Below are 16,318 nucleotides of genomic sequence, written 5' to 3'. Positions count from 1 at the left end.
AGAGGGTCTTCAAAAGTTGTTTGATGCCCGGAGGAACTTAACCCCTCTTACCTGAAACGCCCAGAGAAGGAATCCTTCACAATGCTGCTAGCTCAAGCCGATGTGGGTTCTAGCTTCTTTCTCAACCAAATGAACCAAAATTTCTTAGGTAGTGACTACCCAAGAGTTACCCAACTAAATGTCAAAATCAGTATGGCGCCACCAAGTTTTGGATTTTATATAATCCCAAAGGACGCCCAATATTTATCAAAATTTATTTAGGCAAGTTCAAAACGAAACTTGGAAAACAAAATCAAAGTCAAATCAGTATACACTATTGTTTCCAAATTACCTATGATATTCCAACCTACTCAACTCAAGTGAAAAACAAATTAACAACAGAAAATAACAATTTATTTAAGTCTTGATTATCACAGAGAATTATGTTATGTTATTTATCGTTAAGAGGAATAATTATTTAGGTTGGTAATAAGGAACCACAACATCACACAAAAAATACACAATCAAAGTGTGGTTGTCAAAATAAAATAAATTATGTTACACCCAAACCTTTTGGGGAATGAAGCTTCAATTCAATTAAACTAATAACTTACATGGCCCGGTATATCCCGCCACGGACATTGACCTAAGCAAAAAAAAAATAACAACCCTAACTGTTGAAGCTTCCCCACTTAAAATTACCCTTTTATTAGTTTACTCTAATATTTACTAGCCAATCTGAGAAAATTTGACATCTTAGGAGTAGTCTGAAAATAAATAATATAACCCAAGTATATACTCGTAGTACTACGAAGCCGGCTGCGTCTTACCTCACAGGAGTCACTTGTCACATATATATGTACTCTTATCAGTAATATTCAATAATAAAATAACATCGATTAAATAATGTCAATAAAATTTTAAATAAGCTTATGTATGTATCTCAACTCAAAAGATAAAAGTTGTGATAATAAAAATAAAATAAGTGAATAAAAAAATGTTATGTTGTGTCACCTAGCTCCACACACAGCAGACTACTTCAGATTCGAGACTCTCCCAGACATCCAAATCCCAGTCAAAGAAAAAAACTGCAGGCTTCCAAGCTTCACCTCTTCCACTTCACAAGCTCTGGTAGTGGTCTAGGTTAGATGTTAGCTCACAGTTGCTTAAAATCTCCTTCTAGATTAGAGCCAGTAGAGTACATAACCCCAAAACGAAAGCACCATGTGGCATGAAGAAATCAGGTCCGTACAAAAAAAATCCATTCAAAATCCATGTTATGTAGCTTTGCTAATTAAATTGTCCCCTGCCAATGCCAATCAGAACCGCTATTTTGCCGATGTTCGAGGGCACGTGAAAAATTATTAGGTTTTAAATCGCCATAAAGGCCAGTAAATTCAACAAAACAACAAATTATAGCATTACGCCCAAAAAGTTGATTTACTATCACCACATTTAGTCAATTATATCCCCATATGGGTAAAATTCACACGAATTTCAAAAAGAACTAAAGCACTCTTCACTTCATGACGGCGGTCTGGGAAAAGGAAGGACCGCAGAGGTCAAACCCGTATTTAAGCAATCACGCACAAAGTGTATTGCCAATCGAAATATATAACAAAATAACTTAACTTTTTTTATAAGTACCATAAAACCTTTTATAAAAAATAAATAACAAAATTTGTGGCCCAAGGAAGTTGGCAATGAAAATATGTGTCACTATGACAATCAATTTCGATTTTGCCTAGACCAGCAACTTCTTGCTATCTTCCAAGAAAACTAATATTTACATTAGATAAAAAGAGACAAAAATTAGATAGGTCAGTCCGAGTAAAATCAACCAGCATATCTGGTATGGTCAAGCCAAAATCAGATATTGTACTATGAACAGTACAACATACACAATAATTGTACATGCCCAATTAATCATTATTCGTTATAAAATAATTAAATAATCAATATGGGATATAATTTAAATTCTAAAATATTTTTCTTTATAAGAGTTAATTTTATAAGATTTTATAAGGTTTTATAAGAGTATAAATAAAATTTCATTGACAACCAGTACAATATGAAGCTGAAATGTACAAAACTAAATGTGTCCTTAAAAAAAAGAATACTGCAATTCGAAATGGCTAGAGAACAGAACTATGGTTTACTTGGGAGGCTATTACAGAAAGGGCATTACTAGTATCAATCATTAATATTTGTAAAATATCTATTTTGAAAATATAACTGTAATCAGTGCTTTTAATAAAGAGTATAAAATGCCAATTTTAACCTGTAACAGCTACCCTCTTTTTCCCCCAAAAAAAAATTTTTTCTAAAATTTTTTTTTTAAATACTAATTTATAGGTGTATAGCCAATTAAGAAAATAATTACACTACCATCCAAATTAAATTTAATTATCTATTGAGTTAAGTAATAGGCAATGAAAATAAAAAAAATAAATGAAATAGGTAGCTAGTTTCCAACTTCATCATAATAAGGTTTAAAATCTTGCACATGCCAATTTCCTTTTGATTTCCCATGCATATCCTCAAGTTCATAAATGCAGTAACCCACTTTATTTTTCACCCTAAAAGGACCTTCAAAATTACCTGCCAACTTAGCAGTAAAATAGTTCCCTGCATCTGACAATGCATACAATCTTTTCCAAACTAAATCACCAATATTGAATTCTACATTTCGACGTCTTAAGTTATATTGATCCCTAGATTTCTGGCCTGCTTGTAATAATTTCTTCGATACAAATTCCCTTAGCTTCCCTAAAGATTTCACCCTTTTAATGGAATTCCCCTGAGATTGATCCGAAACTATATTTTGGTTAACGTCCCTATATTGAAAAAATTCTGATGCATGCAAAATCATTTCAGTACCATAGTTAATAAAGTAAGGCGTTTTACTTGTAACTTCATGAGTTGCTGTATTAATTGCACAAGCTAAAGCTGCTAGGTTTTCATCCCATATTCTATGATTTTCCGAAGCAAAAGCAGTTAACATGGATTTTAGTACTCTATTGACTCTCTCTGTAACATTAGGAGAAGGATGATAATTGGGATTATACACGATTTTAGATCCATATTTTTTTGCTAAATTTTGAAATTCTTTGCTCTTAAACTGTACCCCATTGTCACACCTAATAACCTCTGGAACTCCATGAAAAAGAAAAATATGTTCCTCAAGAATATTGCATATTTTAGCAGAATTAGCCTTCCTAATGGCAAAGAAACGATTAAATTTACTAAATACATCAGTGACCACAAATATATACATATTGCCACGTTTACTCTTAGGCAAAGGACCAAATAAATCCATACTCACAACCTGCCAACAATGTTTAGGGACCAAATTAGAAACCATTAAGCCTGCTGGCTTCTTTTGTTCAGGTTTGATTTTCTGACAAGTAACACAATGTCTCACAAACCTTACCACGGTCGACCTCATCCCTGGCCAATAATACAATCTGCCTATCTTGGCATAAGTCTTATAGACACCTAAATGACCTCCTAAAGGCGAGCAGTGGCAGCTTGCAAAAACCTCGTGTCTCCTATCCTTAGGAATAACTAATTTCCAATAGTCAGCAGCGTCACGTAAATCTGGGTAATCTAACCTCACATATTTATAAATCTTGTCCTCACTAACTCTCCAAAGAGGAAAATCTAATGGATTTTTGACAATTCTATCTCTCAATTTAATATACCAAGAATCACTAGTTTTATGAAAATCATGGTTGGAGAACTGAACAGAATCACAATTTACCGGGACATTCCTCGATAAAGCATCCGCTACTACATTATCGCGCCCTTTCCTATGAATTATTTTATAGTCGAATTGCTGCAGCCTTAAAGCCCATCTCCCCAATCTACCTTGAGGATTTTTAAGATTATCCAACCACTGTAAACTATGATGATCACAAATAACCGAAAACTTAGCACCTTCCAAATAACATCTTAATTTTTCTATACCAAATAGGACTGCTAGAAGTTCTCGCTCAGTAGCTGAATACAACTTTTCCTGTCGAGTCAAGGTACGAGATATATAACAAATGACATTTTCACGCCCATCATAAATTTGATATAAAACAGCGCCAACCCCATATCCTGAGGCATCTGTTTGCAAAACGAAGTCATATTCAAACCTAGGGCAAGTTAAAATAGGTGCTGAAATCAAGGAATTTTTAACTTTTTGAAAAGCTTCATCACATTTTACATCCCAATAAAATTTAGTTCCCTTTCTTAAAAGTTTGGTAAATGGTGCAATTATATCAGAAAAGGTAGGAATAAATCGACGATACCAAGAGAGCATACCAATAATTCTACGAACTTCTGTCACTGATTTTGGAGTTGGCATGTTAGTAATGGCTTCGACTTTGGAAGGATCCACAGAAATTCCATGACGATTTACTACATAACCCAAATATCTTAACTCGGCTCTACAAAATTTACTTTTTTCCTTATTAAGTGTAAGACCGGCCTCCTCCAAACACTGAAAAACATCTTTTAGAAGCTGTAAATGGCTCTTAAAATCTGGGCTTATTAGAATAATATCATCGATATATCTAAACACTGAATTCTGAAACTTGGGACCGAGGATGGTGTCGATCAACCTTTGGAAGGTTGCGGGGGCATTATGTAATCCAAATGGAAGTCTACGGAACTGAAATAAACCACGTCCAGGAACGGTAAATGCAGTATACTGCTTACTATTTTCCTCCAATTCAACCTGCCAATAAGCACTCCTCAAATCCAAAGAACTAAGATATTTGGCTCCACCCAACTTATCCAAAATGGCTGAAATGTAGGGAAGTGGATATGCACAACGCTCGGATACAGCATTTAATTTCCTAAAATCAACGCAGAATCTCATTTTGCCATCACTTTTAGGCACCAGAAGAACCGGAGAGGACCAAGCTGAAGTAGATGGTTCGATGACTCCCAACTCCAACATCTTGTCAACCTCCTCATCAATGAGTTTCTGTTTGAAAGGTGATACAGGATAATACCTTTGCTTAATAGGCTCACTATTAGTGGTTATCTTATGTTTAACAACTGAAGTGCATCCCAGCCTATCCCCAATCTTTTGAAAGTAAGATGAAACTAATTTATCCAAAGCCAAATGTTCTTCTGCAGATAAATCTGCTTCACACTGAATTAAGGAAATTTCAGAATTTAAGGGTTCTTCAGAAAAATGCCATTCACCTCGACGCATGTCAGGAACAATACCCAAGCTTTTCCAGAAATCAATACCCAAAACCAACTCATGACGAATTTCTGGGACTATAAAAATGTCAATAACCCTAATAACTCCTTTTACACTTACAGGCACGCTAACAACGCCTATACATTCACACGACATATTATTAGCTATTGTACAAGATGTTCTCCTATTAATGTCCAAAGTAACTCCCAATATTTTCAATTTTTCCCAACCAGAACTACCCATAAAAGTCCTATTTGCACCTGAATCCAAAAGACCATAAAATTTAGACCCAAAAATTTCTACTGATAAATAAGGACATTCCCCTGGACCTACATGTGCTAATACATAGTCAAGTACAATTTTATTTTTACAATCCATGGTCGAATCAAAACCAGAAGCAAACCCTCGACCTAAGATTGGCTTCTCGAGTCGTTTCCCTGATTATTATGTCTATTACAATCTGGACAGTTTATTTTAGTAAAGTTATCTTTTCCACAGCCAAAACATTTTTTAATTTTTGATGTACAATTTTTAGCAAAATGATTTGGTTGGTCACATTTAAAACAAAGTTTTACTCCAGAATTAGCATTACCAAAATTATTGTTATTTTTGTTGCCAGAATTCTGATGATTTAGACCACTAGGACCTGTTTTAAAATAACTGTTTTTAAAATTATTAGAATTAAAATTTCTGTTTTGTCCATAACGATCTGAACCTTGGAATTTATTGTGGTTACTAGATCTTTGATTAAAATTTTGATTTTGTCCTGGCCTATTTTGATTATTAATATTATTATTATTTGCAAATCTATTTGTATTAACAAAAGAACTCTGATTTGAATGAGGTATATTCTGGTTATAATTACTTAAAAATCTATTATTATTATTGTTGGAATTTTGAAAATTTGAGTTTATTGATTCACAATTATTCAGATTGTCAAATTCTGTACTATTAGGTTTACTACCTATTTTAAAACTTTCTAAACTTGTCCTATTATATTGATAATCTAAATCAGGTTCGAGTGACAAATTGCCCTTCTTAGGTGGTTTAAAATCCTCTACCCTTAACCGAGTCTTCTCTAACTTTCTACACAATTCAATAAGTTCAAAAGGTGTATTTATTTCATGCAAAGTTAATCTTTCCTGATAAAAAGGTAAAATGTTTGATCTTAAGACTCTTAATCTTAACTGATCACCAACTGGAGTAGGCATTCTATCAAAAAGTTGAGACATAGCTGCAACATAAATACCAATCGGTTCATCACTACCCTGAGTTCTTTCTAAAATTTGTTTCCATAATTTATCAGCAAAGTGTGGAGGTACAAATTCATCTTTCATTAATTTAATTAAAGAGTCCCAATCTGTTGCATATCTAGATATTAAGTGATAATAATTTAAAGCTTGACAGTCAAAAAGATCAGAAGCTGAGTTGAAAAGTTCTGCCTTTGAAACACCCCTTGAAATAGATAGTTCTTCTACCCTCTGTAAAAATGCATTGAAGCTTAAACCTGACTTATTACCTGAAAATTTTAAATTCCATTTAAAAACTGGAACACTTTTGAAATGAGATGTAGATGGTTGCATATTGGTATTTATCGCAGTCATATTAACTTCATTTCGAGTAGGCGTAGAATTATCATGAATAGAAGTTCGAGTTGAATCTAATAAAGTATTTACTTCAAAATTATTATCTAAGGGTGGATCAATATTAGAGTCTGAAAGAAGTATTATTTTATTTTCATACTCAGAAACTAATGTTGTAAGTTCAAGAAGTAAAGAGGACCTTTTTGAAGCCACCTCTTTATCGGTGTCTGTAATCCTATTTATTCTGCCAGTTAAATGAGCAAATTTTGTTTCTATTTTCAAATGTTGTGTAGCTGTGCCAGGAAAAGATGAAATTGAATCTTTTAACTCAGTAAGTTTATTTGCACAAATCGGAATTTCGATATCAGGGTCAAGAGTTGCTGAGCTTTGAACTGAATTGCCTGATTTTTCTAATTGTAAAAGGGAACGCAAACATTTACGCAAGGAATCTGCTGTACCAGAAGGGTCAATACCTCTAACTTTAACTTCATATTCCAGCTCATCCTTTTGCAATCTTTCCTGTAAAAATTCACCAAAAATTAAATAGAAGATTTTTATCCTATTCCAAATCCAAATATCATTTGAACACCTGTCCTAAAATTTCACGTTAACCTTAAAAAAAATTCAAATCCAAAATATGAATATTAAAGTCCAATCCAGTGAAAGAAGAAAAAAATTTTGGGTAACTATAGAGAAAGAAGAGTAAGTTGGGGCGCCAGTGTTATATTTTTTTTTCTTTCTGTGCAATAAAATGGAATTATGGTGATGCGATGAATGCCAAGTTAATCAAAAGAAAAGAAGTACTAAAAATAGTGAAAGGTTTATGGCCTTAAGAGGGTCTTCAAAAGTTGTTTGATGCCCGGAGGAACTTAACCCCTCTTACCTGAAACGCCCAGAGAAGGAATCCTTCACAATGCTGCTAGCTCAAGCCGATGTGGGTTCTAGCTTCTTTCTCAACCAAATGAACCAAAATTTCTTAGGTAGTGACTACCCAAGAGTTACCCAACTAAATGTCAAAATCAGTATGGCGCCACCAAGTTTTGGATTTTATATAATCCCAAAGGACGCCCAATATTTATCAAAATTTATTTAGGCAAGTTCAAAACGAAACTTGGAAAACAAAATCAAAGTCAAATCAGTATACACTATTGTTTCCAAATTACCTATGATATTCCAACCTACTCAACTCAAGTGAAAAACAAATTAACAACAGAAAATAACAATTTATTTAAGTCTTGATTATCACAGAGAATTATGTTATGTTATTTATCGTTAAGAGGAATAATTATTTAGGTTGGTAATAAGGAACCACAACATCACACAAAAAATACACAATCAAAGTGTGGTTGTCAAAATAAAATAAATTATGTTACACCCAAACCTTTTGGGGAATGAAGCTTCAATTCAATTAAACTAATAACTTACATGGCCCGGTATATCCCGCCACGGACATTGACCTAAGCAAAAAAAAAATAACAACCCTAACTGTTGAAGCTTCCCCACTTAAAATTACCCTTTTATTAGTTTACTCTAATATTTACTAGCCAATCTGAGAAAATTTGACATCTTAGGAGTAGTCTGAAAATAAATAATATAACCCAAGTATATACTCGTAGTACTACGAAGCCGGCTGCGTCTTACCTCACAGGAGTCACTTGTCACATATATATGTACTCTTATCAGTAATATTCAATAATAAAATAACATCGATTAAATAATGTCAATAAAATTTTAAATAAGCTTATGTATGTATCTCAACTCAAAAGATAAAAGTTGTGATAATAAAAATAAAATAAGTGAATAAAAAAATGTTATGTTGTGTCACCTAGCTCCACACACAGCAGACTACTTCAGATTCGAGACTCTCCCAGACATCCAAATCCCAGTCAAAGAAAAAAACTGCAGGCTTCCAAGCTTCACCTCTTCCACTTCACAAGCTCTGGTAGTGGTCTAGGTTAGATGTTAGCTCACAGTTGCTTAAAATCTCCTTCTAGATTAGAGCCAGTAGAGTACATAACCCCAAAACGAAAGCACCATGTGGCATGAAGAAATCAGGTCCGTACAAAAAAAATCCATTCAAAATCCATGTTATGTAGCTTTGCTAATTAAATTGTCCCCTGCCAATGCCAATCAGAACCGCTATTTTGCCGATGTTCGAGGGCACGTGAAAAATTATTAGGTTTTAAATCGCCATAAAGGCCAGTAAATTCAACAAAACAACAAATTATAGCATTACGCCCAAAAAGTTGATTTACTATCACCACATTTAGTCAATTATATCCCCATATGGGTAAAATTCACACGAATTTCAAAAAGAACTAAAGCACTCTTCACTTCATGACGGCGGTCTGGGAAAAGGAAGGACCGCAGAGGTCAAACCCGTATTTAAGCAATCACGCACAAAGTGTATTGCCAATCGAAATATATAACAAAATAACTTAACTTTTTTTATAAGTACCATAAAACCTTTTATAAAAAATAAATAACAAAATTTGTGGCCCAAGGAAGTTGGCAATGAAAATATGTGTCACTATGACAATCAATTTCGATTTTGCCTAGACCAGCAACTTCTTGCTATCTTCCAAGAAAACTAATATTTACATTAGATAAAAAGAGACACAAAAATTAGATAGGTCAGTCCGAGTAAAATCAACCAGCATATCTGGTATGGTCAAGCCAAAATCAGATATTGTACTATGAACAGTACAACATACACAATAATTGTACATGCCCAATTAATCATTATTCGTTATAAAATAATTAAATAATCAATATGGGATATAATTTAAATTCTAAAATATTTTTCTTTATAAGAGTTAATTTTATAAGATTTTATAAGGTTTTATAAGAGTATAAATAAAATTTCATTGACAACCAGTACAATATGAAGCTGAAATGTACAAAACTAAATGTGTCCTTAAAAAAAAGAATACTGCAATTCGAAATGGCTAGAGAACAGAACTATGGTTTACTTGGGAGGCTATTACAGAAAGGGCATTACTAGTATCAATCATTAATATTTGTAAAATATCTATTTTGAAAATATAACTGTAATCAGTGCTTTTAATAAAGAGTATAAAATGCCAATTTTAACCTGTAACATCCCTTTTAAGGTATCATTTTATTTGCTGATGATCTGCAAATATCTAGAAAGGCCGGATCTTCTAGTTGAGAAGAATACTCATTCACAAAATCACAAGTGGTTTCTGGTAAATTCTCCTAGCATAAATGATACCCACGGTATACACATACTCTCTCATTCAGTCTAAAACTAAATACTGTTGAGACGTTGCCATTTAAAGTTTTGGGGATTACCCTGTGCTTCTAATAGGCATGAAAACACATTATGATACTGCAAGCTAAACACAGGCACATAGGACCTTAGAAATCTAGAACAGTATGTGTCAACCTTAGTACTTGTGAACATATATTATGCTATGAGCTTTCGCAGCGCCACATGGCTCATGTTTTGAAGACACTTTGCACATTATGCCATAGTGACTGTCAAAAATGCGTCGAAAATGCAAGAATGCTGTCAAGATGCGTTTATTTTATTTTTTAGGCCTTCTTACATTGCGATCAGTGTACATCTCTCTATAATAAATGTCTGGCGTGCCAGTATGTTAGGGGTGAGGGAACACCCTTGAAAAGAATGAAATATGGAGCTACTTATATTATTATTAGTTTATTATACTTTTAATTTCTATATTGTCACAAAATTACCGTTGTTATATAATTTTATTAGTCCGCGGAAGCAGTGTAATTCGTTTCTGTCCTTTACTGTTACTCTACTCTCTAACTGAGAAGCTTTTTTTTTAAATGACATTTCTTCAGACTAAATATTGTAACGATCTTGACAGCGACGAATATATCACCTACTCTCCGTCATTCGGGAATCATCTCGTCCGTCGCCTAGATCCAAAGGAGAAGGATGGAGCGAGCGGTGGGCTTATCTCGCGATTTCTCGGGACACACGTAGAAAGTTGACGAATGATCGGGAATAGTAGTCCACCTAATATGCAGGGTATCTTAGGATGTCTTATTTTTTAACCATATGATTTCTGTAATAATTTTAATCTGTATATTGTATTTGTCCTTTTAACCTATTTTTTTGCCTAGGTTTGCCTTCAATAATTTGACGTATGGGATACACTTGTTGTAATTAATATGAATAAACTATTCTATTCTAATATTGCGACAAAATTCAGGGGCGTGTTGCTTGGATGAAATCAATTAAAAAACTTATAAAAATATGTTCTAAACGTCTTAGATTGTATACTACAGGGGGATGAAGTTAAAAGAAAAAACTTACTTCTTTCGATAAATTCGATCCCCTGTAGATATCTTACTGGAAACTGCTACGCAGTTTTTTAGCGTCCATAGTATTTTTCCTATACACAATTTAGCCTTTTATATTCAAGATTGGCGTTCATGCGGGCTTTGAACTGAATATTTTTTTAAAGAAAAGGGTACGCTATTGTTTTTCTTGTAATAAAAAATATTTTTGAACTCTTTGTTTCGTTTAGGTTCATATCTGGTCTCTAGGTAATTTTACACCCAATGCACGGTTTTTGCATAAAGAAATAAAAACCATTTATGTGGATAGCTATAACGCCTAACGTCTGAATGTGTCCAGGCGAAATCGTATCGCCTTCGCGTCGCCGTCGCGTATCTTTGGTGGGACGACGGCCTAAATCTGATTATCTTAATAAAGTATTAACTTTATAACTCTATTTCTATCTATCTCTAAATATTGGCGCCATTTTTAAATCAAAATAAATATTAGAAAATAAATACAGTATAAATAAATGTTTCTAGTAGTTTTGTAAGTCATTGTTTTTAGTGTGTAATAAAATACTTAGTTAACTATTTTTGTGTATCGAGTGTTTTAATTGATGCCTAAAGAAACACTAAAAACCCTACAATATTCACAATTTTTCAAAATTCTTATAGTTCTGCTAAAGTTGATTCACGTTTGCGAACATTTTGTTATTACCATTTTATGCATTATTTATTACGAGAAGTTTACCCTCAAATTCTAAAATATTCATGGTTATACTCTGAATAGTAGATAAATAGCAGTATAACTATTAAAATATCAAGGAGAACAAGAAAATACCAGCGTGATGGTTTTTATTATCTCAGGTTTTTGACTACTGGAATATTATAAGATTATAGCAATTTAGAATTTAAATATCGGCCATTTGAAAAGCTCTTATACTGCCTTTAAACAAATAATAATAGTTTTTATAAGATAGAAAAAACTTAAATATTTTCAGCAAATTTGTCCATTTTTAGGAACGCATTTTTTGAAGTAAAAAAATATATTAAAAAAAAAGAAGTTGATAGCCGTTGTCAAGATTCCAAACGTCATAAGAAAAAATTAAAGGTGACGCTTTATAGAGCACAAAAAATTATAAAACTTTGTAATTAAAAGTAAGTTTCTAAAATCAATAGTTTTAGAAATAATTAGAATAAAATTTTGCGTTTTTTATAAATCACCCTGTAATTCACGAACTAATAAACATTTTGCAACGCTGTAAAAGGATTTAGAATAAGCATCAAAATTTGCAACTTTTCTCTAATTTAACTGCCCTCGTATTTCTTATAGTTTCGGAAATAGCAATAGTCACACATAGCAAATAGGACACCCTGTATATGGTGGCACAATGAAAAAGTCGCACCCCTATTTGTGATTAGTATATTTTCGGAAAAAAGCTCGGAAGCGTTAATTTTAATTTCTAGGAGGACGTTTCATTTACATTAGCGATATAATAAATGGGGATCTAAAAATAAGATATTAAATTACACTTCAGATGTTTAAATGATAGAATGAACCAATTTTTTTTTTAAGTTTTAGATTATCCATCCAGCTTTTAATAGCTTTTGTTTTATGAAGGGTATACCTACATATCTTCAATCGTTGTGAAGATAACGATTGAAGGATATTTAGGTATCATTGGTATCATCTATCAGGTATCATTTGACTAACTTAATACTTATAATAATGGATTGCAAAAAATAATAACCATGGATACCAGCAAGAAAATGTAGCTTTAGTCTTTGATTTCAAATTATTAAGTTATCTATTTAGTTATGATAAATATTAAACAATGTTTTATTCGATTCAAGAAAGGATAGCAATAGGAAAACTGTATTACCAAACTTGAAGCATTGCAAGAGCTACTGCCCGGTTATTTAATGCGTTACAAGGAAACGAAAATAATAACGATAGGTATGTGGCAAAGTTGATGAGAAAATTTGAAAAAACTAGATCTGTGTCTAATACTCGTCATCAAGAAAATGGGACAGTTAGAAATAAAGTCGGAGAACTGGCAGTTTTGGGGCAGCACTTGACAACAACCAAATTACTCAAGGATTGGCTGTTTCTTCAGGATTTATACGATCAATAGTACAAAGAATATTGAAAGACAATTTTTTTATTTATTTCACACGTATGTACGAGATAAAACTTGTCCATGAGCTTCGTGAAGACGATTTTGAACAAGAAGGTGGGAGTTTTGCGAAGTAATGTTCCAACGTATAATCAACAACGCAATTCTGTTAATATTTGTTTCTCCGTTGAGTGAACGTTCTATTTACATGGTGCTGTAAATGAACGTAACTGTTGCTATAAGAGTGACTCGAATCCCCATTTGTTTCGAGAGGTACACTCGTATTATCCTAAAAAAATAAATTATTTCTGGAAACTTGACTGGCGAGACATACTTGGACATGTTAGAAAATGCAATACAGGCACGAATTAATGAAATAATAAAAAATAAAGTTAATTTAAATGAAAATTAAATTTCAATAAAATGGTGGGCCACCGCACTATATGGCTGCAGTATAACAGTTTTTGGATACCCATTTCCCGAATCAGTGGATCGGCAGACATGACCCCATTGAATGACCGCCGAGTAAAAAAAAATTTAAAAAGCATTTGACTGACAATAACAGAGTTATGAAAACCGCTGGTGTTGTGAAAATCGTCATCTCTATCTCTTTTTATAAGAGAGAATCCCCATAAAACATACGAAACCGGGACATCCTGTACTTGGTACTACTGTATTTTTTTTTGATATTTGCTTATTTCAATTATGTTAATATCTGTATTAAATGCTTATTTACTTTATTTATTTTTATACAGTGAGAGCCAAAAGTCCGGAATAAATTCATTTAAAATTCAGGGGTATGTTCAAAAAAAAAAGGTCGGACACATCGATTTTTATTTTTAACTGCGGGTTTTCTTACTATAATTTTATGTATACAGGGTGGTCCAAAAATAAGTTACGACCATCAACTTCAATTTTTGAAATGGAAATACCTATTTTTTATTCTGTATTCTTAAAGAACAGAAAATTTTAGACATATTTCATGTACAATGTTCTATACCTATCTTCATTTGTTTTTGAGTTATTGACAGTTGAAGATCGGCATATTTGCACTTTTGACATGTTATAAAATCCAAACGGTTAGACATAGACAAATGCGGTTTGCACTTTTAATCGAAGCTTTTTTAAAACCGTCTGTTGACACTAGCTAGTAAGTGTCAACAGGTATTGAGAAATGTATGGTTGAATTTCTGAACATACAATAATTCATGCAACTATGTAACACCCTTACTAAGGTAACCTTGTTGTGTTTTTTCATCCATTGTTGCAATGATGTTGTCATAATTTTTTGAAGTGACAGGTATCAAGCAGTCTTATCCTTGTTTATTGTAAAATTTAATATTGCCTGAAAAGATGAATAAGTTAAGTGAAACTGAGAGAATAGAAATACTAATTATGATAGGATGTGGTGATCGCATTAGGACCCAACACCAGGTTTGTGAAATGTTTAATACCAAGTATCCTGATAAGACAATATCTCAGTCTACCGTTAGCAAACTAGAAAGAAAATTTAGGGAATTAGGTCACGTCAGAGACCGACCCAGATCGGGTCGTCTCTCAATTTCCGAGGAAAAGTTAAATGTTGTTTTGTCCATTGAAAAAAATCCTCATACACCGTCTAGACAGGCAGCACTAGATAACGATGTTGGAAAAACATCTTTAAGAAGAATTTTGAAAAAGTCAAAATATCATCCCTATAAATTAAAATTAATCCATGAACTTAACGAAGATGATACAGATCGTCGATTAGAGTTTTGCGAAACTATAATGAATGTCTGCCATAACGACCGTCTTTTTACTCGTAGAATAATTTTTCCTGACGAATCGACCTTCTGCCTCAATGGTACAGTGAACAGACAGCCGTTACTGGTAACTGCCGTTACTGGTCTTCCTCCAATCCAAATTGGGTGATTGAAGCTCATACCCAATATCCTCAATCTGTGAATGTTTGGGCCGGCATTATCAATGACAGAGTCATAGGTCTATTTTTCTTCGAAGGTACCTTAACAGGTCAACGTTATTTGGAATTCTTAAGGAACGAACTGATTCCCGCTTTATGTTTGATGTTTCCAAATGCAAATAATCCCAATATTCCAGAAGCTTCAATTTGGTTCCAGCAAGATGGCGCGCCGCCACACTTCAACAGAACCGTGCGCCAATATTTAAATGAGGTATTTCCGGGTCGATGGATTGGGCGAAGGGGTCAATTGGAGTGGCCTGCTAGGTCCCCCGACTTGACTCTTTTGGACTTCTTTTTGTGGGGTTATTTAAAGCATAGAGTGTATGTAAATAAACCCGACAATTTAGAAGAATTGAGAAATAATATAAGAAATGAGATTTAACGAATACCTCAAGAAATGATACGCAACGTTCTGAGAGAATTCGAATCAAGACTCGCTTACTGTCAAGAGTTAATGGGGCTCAATTTGAACATTTAATTCGGTCTAGATTAGAATAGTTTCTTTTTGTTCAACGTTTATGCAATACTTTTCATTAAATACATTAATATTTTGAATGTTTTTTTAGAAATTCAACCGTAAATTTCTCAGTACCTGTTGACACTTACTAGCCAGTGTCGGTTTTAAAAAAGCTTCGATTAAAAGTGCAAACCGGAATTGTCTATGTCTAACCGTTTGGATTTTATAACATGTCAAAAGTGCAAATATGCCGATCTTTAACCGTCAATAACTCAAAAACAAATGAAGATAGGTATAGGATATTGTATATGAAATATGTCTAGAATTTTCTGTTCTTTAAGAATACAGAATAAAAAATAGGTATTTCCATTTCAAAAATTGAAGTTGATGGTCGTAACTTATTTTTGGACCACCCTGTATACATAAAATTATAGTAAGAAAACCCGCAGTTAAAAATAAAAATCGACGTGTCCGAGCGTTTTTTTTTTGAATATACCCCTGAATTTTAAATGAATTTATTCCGGACTTTTGGCTCTCACTGTATATATATATACTACCTAATATGAAGGAATAGGACATCTTTTAAAAATTTTAGACAGGATCATTTGCTTCTCGCCTTAGAGTCCAAGCAAGGCATTGTTTTAATTTAAGACAATACAGAGGAAGGGAGGAAAAACATAGGGAGTGTTTTTAACTAGCTTACATTTTACCTCCTATGTATAATTTTATCTATCTTATCCT

General features: G+C 33.1%; 1 protein-coding gene and 1 long non-coding RNA gene across 3 annotated transcripts in view; both read right to left on the bottom strand.

Moving 5' to 3' along the window:
• The window catches only part of LOC126743478 (venom dipeptidyl peptidase 4), a 111,115-nt gene that overhangs the window by 79,412 nt on the left and 15,385 nt on the right, over positions 1-16,318 (bottom strand). The gene's annotated exons all lie outside the window — the stretch shown is intronic.
• LOC126743484 (uncharacterized) lies at positions 551-9,970 on the bottom strand. The gene is made up of 2 exons (XR_007662889.1): positions 8,666-9,970; positions 551-1,067 (listed from the first exon to the last, which is right to left on the bottom strand). It is a non-coding gene; the product is annotated as an uncharacterized LOC126743484 (long non-coding RNA).

The sequence above is a fragment of the Anthonomus grandis genome, chromosome 13 (genome assembly GCF_022605725.1).
Source record: "Anthonomus grandis grandis chromosome 13, icAntGran1.3, whole genome shotgun sequence".
NCBI lineage: Eukaryota > Metazoa > Arthropoda > Insecta > Coleoptera > Curculionidae > Anthonomus > Anthonomus grandis.
The sequence above is the reverse complement of the archived record's forward strand: the minus strand, read 5'-3'. Positions and strand labels throughout refer to the sequence as shown.